The following is a 9,345-nucleotide window of genomic DNA, read 5'->3' as shown; positions in this document are numbered from 1 at the left end:
TGCTTTATGAGCTATGTTGGCATAAGTACTGAAGAAAGATGCCTAGAATTTTGCCAAAGAAGTGGCATGGGCAGGATTTTCAGGTTGCCATGCATGGAAATGTCCACGGGTGTATCTTGTAAAGAAGTCAATTTACGAGACTCTTACAGCAGTCTGAAAAGGTCTTAGATCCACTATCAGTATTATTTATGCTAAAAAACCCTTTTTATTTTGAATAGTTAAGATTCACAGGAAGTTGCAAGGATGGTAGAGAGAGGTCTAGCGAACACTTCACCCAGTTTCCCCCATTGTTTACACCTTATGTAAATATCAAAACCAGGATATTGACATTGATAGAGAATGTGTATATAGTTCAATGTAATTTTTATCATGTGTAGCTTTGTGTAACCACTACCACAATCAAGATACAGAACTATTCTATCACCACAAAGATCTCCATCATGCTACCCCTTTATAATCATGCCTGCTTGTGACCGTCTCTACCCTCTGGCAGTCACTGACCTATCCTCCTTCTTTATAATTTTGTAATTGCAATAACATTATATAAATGGAATCTTCCAGTATGAGACTTTTGAGATTGGCTCTTTTCACTTAGATAATGTCCTTGAGATCCATCCAAGTTGTTGCATGTATCAATAATTTGTTCCTTTTTAGCATAATATTTCATGGTATAGACGTACCATTTTGTTTAATCATTCTCTGATTGTAGGACATTTTGGTTGTTTCCGGTTTTTTTTTTTTTTTTTTTTTTTTTTGGTATGCGGGCCTCTCACTGCTGTGGCCTCTCCCGCTGCAGAACACAGGCTCCGGACGTGCAGGCTCAGCAGCCATGGCTCACGGGCCCAGCCGCTCCGCGGCATGTGGGATCTTCCTGGACCGGGGCACAAACCCATGTCCCCTGCATTGGCAAGTGGACTCTCAACCACTGTGCCACCGGGGAAGCCCTATACTGTTATTTTTGAAGCGAATTTCCTATAGATATCATATAGTTGGATCATTTTTTAACCCATTCTTGCTAATCTCCATCTTTTACTTGGTATATTTAGATAATTTATAGTTAATATAATTATTAATATGTTAGGGTTTAAGTCTGCCATTTTATTTATTTATTTTTGTTTTCTGTTCGTTTTCTCTTGTTTTTTTGTTTCCTTGTTTTCTTTTTCCTGCTCTCCTGTGTGTTACTTGAACATTTTTAAGAATTAATTTTGAATCATCTATGCTATTTTGAGTGTATATCTTTGTATAATTTTTTTAAAGTGGTGGCTCTAGGTATCACATTATGTATATATAACTTATCACAGTCCACTGGTGTCAACGTTTGTCAGTTTGAGTGATGCATAGAGAGTGATAATTCTCTTTGTATCCCTCCACTCTCCCCCATATATAATACAATTGTCTTAAAAATTTTCTCTACGTTAGGTGATTTGCACTGTACGACTTTCACTTCACCATCAAATGTAACTTAGAAAATTCAGGAAAAAGAACATCATATTTTTACTCTTTTCATTGTTCTTTTTTCCCCCGATGTTCCAACATACATTATTTTATTGTTTCATTTCTGTATTTCCTTATTGTCTAATCTCCAAGTCATTTTTTAAGGGTATATCTTTTGACTACAGATTTTCTTCGTTTTCTTTCATCTGATAATATCTTAATATCTTCTTCATTTCTGAAGGATATTTTTGCTGGATGTAGGTTCCTAGTTTGATATCTCTTTTCTTTCAGCACTATCAAAAATTGTGCCATTTTCTTCTGGCCTCCATGGTTTCTGATGAGAAATCACTGTCATTCAAATTTTTTCCCCCCTGTAGATAAGGTTTTTCTTTTCTTGGTTTCAAGATTTTTTTTTTCTTTAGTTTACAAAAATTTGACCATAATGTATCTTGGTGTGGATTTCTTTGGGTTTTTCCTGTTTGAGGTTGCAGCTTCTTAAATTTGTACGTTTGTGTCTTTTGCCTAATTCAGGAAATCTCAGTCATTGTTTCTTTGAATATTTTTTTTCAGCCCACCTACTTTTCCTTCTCCTTCTAGGACTCTGATAACATGAAAGTTATATCTTTTACTAAAGTTCCACAGTACCCTGAGCTTATGTTCCTTTTTTATTTATTTATATTTGGTCTATTTTCTCTGTTGTTCAGATCTGGTAATTTCTATTGTTTTGCAAGTTCACTGGCTCTTTCCTCTGTTCTCTCAATTCCATTATTATGCTAATCCACTGAATTAAAAAATTTTAGTTATTGTATTTTTCAGTTCTAAGATGTCCATTTTGTTCTTCTTTATATGTTCTATTTACTTGCTGAGTGTTTTGTTTTTTTACAAAATTTGTTTCAAATGTGTTTTTAATTGTTTGTTGAAACATTGTTATGATGATGGCTGCTATAAAATCCTTGTCAGATGATTCTAACATCTGTTATCTCAGTGTTGGCATCTGTTGATTATCTTTCTCATTCAAGTTGAAATTTTCCTGGTTCTTGGTATGATGAGTGATTTTTTAATTGAAACGTGGACATTTTGGGTAGGTTGTTATGAGAGTCTGGGTCTTATTTCAATGATCTATTTTAGCTGGCTTCATCTGACACAGCTCTAGTGAGGGAAAGAGAGTACTATATTGTTACTGTCAGGTGGGGATGAAAGTTCAGGTTCCCCATTCAACATACATTGACATCATAGTGGGAGAAGGACTACTTGTTACCATGGTGTGGGGGTGGGAGTTCAGGCTCCCCAAAAGGTCTTTACTGATACCACCTCAGCTGGAAGAGGTAGAAGTGCCTCGTTTCTGCCACCCATGTGGTATCCACTAACATGATGTGGTGGTGGTGGTCATGGTCTTGGTGGTGGTGGATGGTGGTGAAAGTTTTGACTCTTCGCTAGGTCTCTCTGACACCAACTCTACAGGAAGGTGGAGGAGCAACTTGATACAGCTGGGTGGGGGCAGAAGTCCAGGCTGCCCATGTTATCTCCACTGACACAGCATAGAGAAGCCTCATTACCACTTAGTGGGGGTGAAGGCTCCAGTTCCCCACTTGACCTTTTCTGACACCACCCAGAGGGGGATAGGAGAGGGTTGAACCCCTCATTATCACCTGATGAGGATGAAAGTCTAGGCTCCCCACTCATCCTTTGCTGGTGGGTGTGGGAATGGGGCTAAACTTTTTCTTTGATGTTTGGTTGGAGTAGAGCAGTTATTCTCTAGAAGTTTTCTGTCTTGCTAGGCTGACCTTTCTTGATCCTTTGTCTAAAGAGAGCAGACTTTTCTCAAGGTTTCTTTTATCTTCACCCATTGACATTCCCAGGCTGCCAGCTTCTCCAACACCCAGTGGGTTATATGAGGCAAACAGAAAATCCAGGGAATTCACCTGAGTCATTCCTTGGGTCCTGAAGTCCCTAGCCAGCTTGTCATCTTCTCTCCACCTTGCAGAGTCTTATATTTGTTTTGCATATAATGTCCAGGGTTTCAGCTATACTAAGCAGGAGGGATAGGGAAAAGTATGTCTACACCATCTTTCTGGAAGCAGAAGTCCAATCTCACTAAGACAATGACCGAAGAAAGGAAGAAAAAATCAGATCAGGCTTTTTTGCAGATGTTGGGACATTTTGATTACTTTGCCCTAAAGCTATGTCAGCAACTTGGAGAGCCAGTGTTTGCCTGAAGTTCTGAGCATCCCTATAATTAATTCCAGGCCTTGGTGTGATTATTAATAGAGTACCTCCATAGTTTGGCCTTACAGATTTTGATTGAGTAGGTTCAACCTTGAAAAAAGAAACTTGCTCAATAAGCTGGTTTTGTGAGTCACTTTATCATGAAGGGGGAAAAACAAATTCATTCAACTCATTGATGTTTTCACACTAGGTTTTTTTTTTTTTTTTTGGCTGCATTGGGTCTTCACTGCTGTGTGCAGGCTTTCTCTAGTTGCGGTGAGCGGGGGCTACTCTTTGTTGCAGTGTGTGGGTTTCTCATTGCAGTGGCTTCTCTTGTTGCAGATCATGGGCTCCAGGCGTGTGGTCTTCAGTAGTTGTAGCACGTGGGCTCAGTAGTTACGACACGCGGGCCCTAGAGCATGTGGGCTTCCGTAGTTGTTCTGCGTGGGCTCAGTAGTTGCGGCATGCACACACTAGGTTTTGATGTCTCATAAACACTGACCATCAGCTCTCCTTGCAAAACTGGCATATGTTAATGAGTTAGGACAAACTTTTCAAGGCGCTCTCCACAAGATAAGTATTCAAACCACTCCTTATTACAAAATTTACCCATTTTGCTTCCCCACTGAGAACACTAAGGGGATCAAGAGGCAGACCTTTCGAGGGGAAGCACTACCAAAATTGAGGCAATGGTTCTGCCTCATTCAGGATGTGTCTGAGACCGCTTCTGCCACTTCTGCAATTGTGCAGAATCTTACCTCCATCTGTTCACTTTCTCCAGCCGATACCGTGGTTTGCTCAGAAGCTCATATTATCTTGTTAAAATTTTCTTAACCAGTTATTTCATGTCAGGAAATTTGCATTGAACATCTTATAGGCATCATCATTATAAACATTGTGAACAAAGACCAATAACATGCCCTAAACATCAACATCTGTTCAGTCACACACTGTAAGTTAAAGAACCCACTTCACCTTGGTCTCCTGACTGGCTGCTCAAACATGCCTTTTTGAACACATTAAAATGCATTCTTTGGTACTTCCCTGGTGGTGCAGTGGTTAAGACTCTGCACTCCCAATGCAGCAGGCCTGTGTTCCACCCCTGGTCAGGGAACTAGATCCCACATGCATGCCGCAACTAAGAGTTCACATGCCACAATTAAAGAGCTGGCAAGCCGCAACTAAGGAGCTCGTGAGCCACAACTAAGGAGCCCACCTGCCACAACTAAGAACCTGTGCAACCAAATAAATAAATAAATAAAGTAATTAAATAAATATTAAAAAAATATATTATTTTACAGTTCAGTCTATAAGGGCATTTTTTCTAGCTTGGCTGCCTCTTTTGACACAAAACCTTCAGTCATATCTACAGTCCCTCATCTTCTCTCCACCTCCCCAATTACATGGGCTTTTCCTTGCAGGGTGATCTTAACAAAAATGTGATATACATAACATAAAATTTACCATTTTAGCTTTCTTTTAAGTGTACATTTCATGGCATTAAGTACATTCACACTGTTGTGCAACCATCACCATCCTGCGTCTGCCAAAATTTTTCATCTTCCCTAATGGAAAATCTATACCCAATTAAACAATAAATCTCAATCCCTCTGTCCTCCCAGCCCCTGATAACCACCATTCTGCTTTCTGTGTCTATGAATTTGACTACTCCAGGTACCTCATATGAGTGAAATCATGCGTTATTTGTCCTTTTGAAACTGGCTTATTTCACTTAGCATGTCTTCAAGGTTCATCCATGTTATAGCATGTGAAAAGATTCCCTTCCTTTTTACTGAGCTCCCTTTTAAGTCTGAATAACATTCCATCATATGTATATACCACATTGTGTTTATCCATTCATCCATCAGTGGACACTTGGGTTTCTTCCACCTTTGTCTATTGTGAATAATGCTGTTATAGACAAAGATGTACAACTATCTCTTCGACACTTTGCTTTGAATTCTTTTGTTTATGTACTCAGAAGTGGAATTGCTGGATCATAAGGTAATTCTATTTTTTTTTTTTTTTTTGAGGAACTACCATACTGTCTTCCACAGCAACTGCATCAAAAGTATGGAACGCTGCATGAATTTGTGTGTCATCTTGCACAGGGGCCATGCTAATTTTCTCTGTATTGTTCCAATTTCAGCATATGTGCTGCCGGAGCAAGCACCCCAGGTGATTTTAAAACTGACCTTGAAGGAGGCTTTAGACACTTTTTAAATTTGCTTGATAGATTGTGCTTTTTCACCAGAGGGTCTCTTTCCTCTTTTGTGAAGTTACAAAAAAAATCTGTCAATTATTATTTAAAATGTACTTGTGTGAATTTATTATTATTTTAAGTAACTTTGTCATTTCATAAAAGAAATATACCCTCATTTAAAAGTTGAAGCACTATAGAAGAGTTTTTTTTTTAAAAAGAGCAACTAATCATCCCAAATCCTACTAGCCAGAAATAAGTAGTGTTGATACTTTAGATACTATTCCAACTATCTCTCTCTGCATATGAGAGACAGAAAAAATGGGTTGATAGAAATAATTTTATAGAAATGGGATTATATTGTACATATTATTATAAAATAAAAAATTAAAATTAATTTTATTTTAATTCAACAGAAAAAAAATCGGAAGGGAAACTGAAGACATGCTAAGCTTCAGATAAATATTTCCTTACTCTGAGATATACAAGTTACGAAAGTGACTTTTATTTTTTATTTATTTATTTTTTTGCGTTACGCGGGCCTCTCACTGCTGTGGCCTCTCCTGTCGCGGAGCACAGACTCTGGACGCGCAGGCTCAGCGGCCGTGGCACACGGGCCCAGCCGCTCCGCGGCACGCGGGATCCTCCCGAACCGGGGCACGAACCCATGTCCCTTGCATCGGCAGGCGGACTCTCAACCCCTGCGCCACCAGGGAAGCCCTAAAGTGCCTTTTAGATTAAGAAATATACGGAAATCTTTAAAAGATGGGAACCATTATGTAGATCTTACTTACCTAATCCTGTTTTTAAAATTTTGTGGACAGAAGTCTTATCACATTTTAGATAAGGTAATCAGCACCTCACACTTTCTCTCAACCTCTTCCCTCACCTCTTGATTTTAATTGTTTTACTATTTTTTCTTTGTCCAGATTTATAAAGTAGATATTATGGACCATTTACGTTATTGTTCAATATTTATGTGAATTTGGTGTTCACCATGGGGCTTTTTCAAAGTTACCATCTCCATGCTCTGTATTTTGGTTCCTTCTTGTGTTCTTGAATTTCAACAGAATATTTTTTTCAGGAAGGATTCAGAGGTACTATACTCCCAGAGTTTCCTCATGTTAGAGAATGTCAGCTGATTGCCTTTATAGTTGAATGATAATTTGGCTGGGTATAATATTCTTATGCTTACATTCTTTCCCTCAGATTTTTCTTTTTTAGCTACTTCTCCAATTTTTTTTGGCATTGAAGTTGCTATGAGCAGTTGGAGGTGACTTGTTTTATCTCTCTGAATTCCTGAAAAGTTACTTATTCACCTTTGAAGTTCAATAATTTAACTAGATTGTGTCTCTGTTTGCATATTCTGTAACGGTTTTTCCCCCTAGTATATGATATGCAATTTCAATCTGAAAATTTAGTTATTTTATTTCAGGGATTTTTTTCTGTATTATATCTCTGAGTCAGCTCTATCTTACCTGGTTGGGTTCTTTATGTCATGGACAAAATCGTTCTTCTTTTGGTGCATTTTTGCTCTAAACTTTTTGTTTTTCTTCTCTTATTGTCCTGGGATGATTTTTTTCTTCATGTTATTAATTAAATTTTAAGCCCCATTCCCTCTTCTTTCTAATTTATTTGTTAGATTTCATATGTTGTTGTTTTGGTTCTTGATTTTCTTCCCCCCAGCTCCTCATTTTCTCTTTTTATCCAAATCTGCTATTTTGTCTCATCTTTGAGCTCTTATTTTATTGATTCTTACTCTAATTAAGATCTGTAACACTCACCACTGATGGGAAATATGCTTTTATTTTTTTGAGTTATACTTTTTCCATGTTGAAGTCTTTGTCTGACTTTTGCTTACTTTGTCAGGATATTTAACATTTTACCATCATTTTTGTCTTTTCCTCTACCTTCCTCTTTTCTGCCTCCTCCCTCAGTTCCTCCTCTCTCTCCTAATCCTTCTTTTTGTAGCATGTTTGACTGGTGACTGTGCCATGTATTGGTGGGCTCTTGCTTAATGTGGACCACTACAGACCTTCTGTTTTCTCTAACTCAGTGAGGATTAGTTGAAATAGTTATAGATTTAGGGAATTCCCTGGTGGTCCAGTGGTTAGGACTTGGCACTTTCACTGCTGAGGGCCCTGGTTCAATCCCTGGTTGGGGAACTAAGATCCCACAAGCCATGCAGCATGGCAAAAAAAAAAAAAAAAAAAGCTTTGTGGAAGGAGAGGGATGGACTGGGAGTTTGGGGTAGGTAGACGCAAACTATTTAGAATGGGTAAACAACAAATAAACAACAAAGTCCTACTGTATAGCACAGGAAACTATATCTAATCTCTTGGGATAAACCATAATGGAAAAGAATGTATAGATGTGTATAACTGAGTCACTTTGCTGTACAGCAGAGATTGGCATAGCATTGTAAATCAACTACACTACAATAAAAATAAATAAAAAAATAAAAATAAACAATAGATTCATAGGAAATTGCAAAACTAACATATAGAGATCCCCTGTACCCCTCATCCAGGTTCTTTCAAAGACACGGTCATATGTAACTATATACAGTTCAATATCAAGACCAGAAAACCATTGTAACAAAACCATTGTTACAATCCACAGACCTTATTGAGAGTTTACCAGTTTTACATGGCCTCACTTATGTGTGTATATTTAGTTCTATACAATTTTATCACGTGTATTATTCATATAACCACAGCTGCAATCATGATACAGAACTGTTCCATCACCACAAAGATCCTCTGTGCTCTCCTTTTCTTGTCCTATCCACAGTCCTGCCTACACCTCTCCCCCTCCCCAAGCCCTAGCAACCACTAATCTGTCTTCCTCTGTAATTTTGTGATTTGAGAATTATGTATAAATGGAATCATACAGTATGTGACCTTTTGTGACTAGCTTTTCTTCTCACTCAACATAATGCTCTCAAGATCCATCCAGGTTGTTGTGTGTGTTGACAGTCCCTTTCTTGGGGATTGCTGAGTAGTATTCCATGGTGGAGATGTTTGTTTAACCATTAGCTGATTGTAGGACATTTTGGTGGTGTCCAGTCTTTGGCTTTTACAAAAAACCTGCTGTGAACAATTAAGTACAGGTTTTTATGTGGACATGAGTCTCATTACTCTGAGCTAAATGCCCAGGAGTGTGATTGCTCGGTCAAATGGTAAGTGTATGTTTAGTGCTTTAAGAGGTTGCCAAACTATTTCCCAGGATGGCTGTGACATTTTATATTCGCACTAGCAATGTATGAGAAATCCTCATCAGCATTTGGTGATTGGTATTGTCACTAATTTTAAATTTAGCTTTCTTAATAGGTTGTACGTTGGATTTAAAATGTCACTTCAAGAGTGATGGTTTCACACCGCTATTGCTCCAGGTTTTCCTGAAACAGAGATGCTAAACTTTAGGCTCAGTTGCAGTTCACAACAATAAAACTCAAGTTTGAAATAGCTTTAAGCCATCGTTCACTTTCCCCCCAATTGCTACTG

At 38.2% G+C, this 9,345-nt stretch overlaps 1 non-coding gene across 1 annotated transcript; it reads right to left on the bottom strand.

Moving 5' to 3' along the window:
* Nucleotides 1-5,706: 5,706 nt before the first annotated feature.
* Nucleotides 5,707-5,812, bottom strand: LOC116745197. Its single transcript, XR_004347314.1, has one exon. It is a non-coding gene; the product is annotated as a U6 spliceosomal RNA (small nuclear RNA).
* Nucleotides 5,813-9,345: the final 3,533 nt, after the last annotated feature.

Source organism: Phocoena sinus, chromosome 1 (genome assembly GCF_008692025.1).
Source record: "Phocoena sinus isolate mPhoSin1 chromosome 1, mPhoSin1.pri, whole genome shotgun sequence".
NCBI classification, from domain to species: Eukaryota; Metazoa; Chordata; class Mammalia; order Artiodactyla; family Phocoenidae; genus Phocoena; species Phocoena sinus.
The sequence above is the reverse complement of the archived record's forward strand: the minus strand, read 5'-3'. Positions and strand labels throughout refer to the sequence as shown.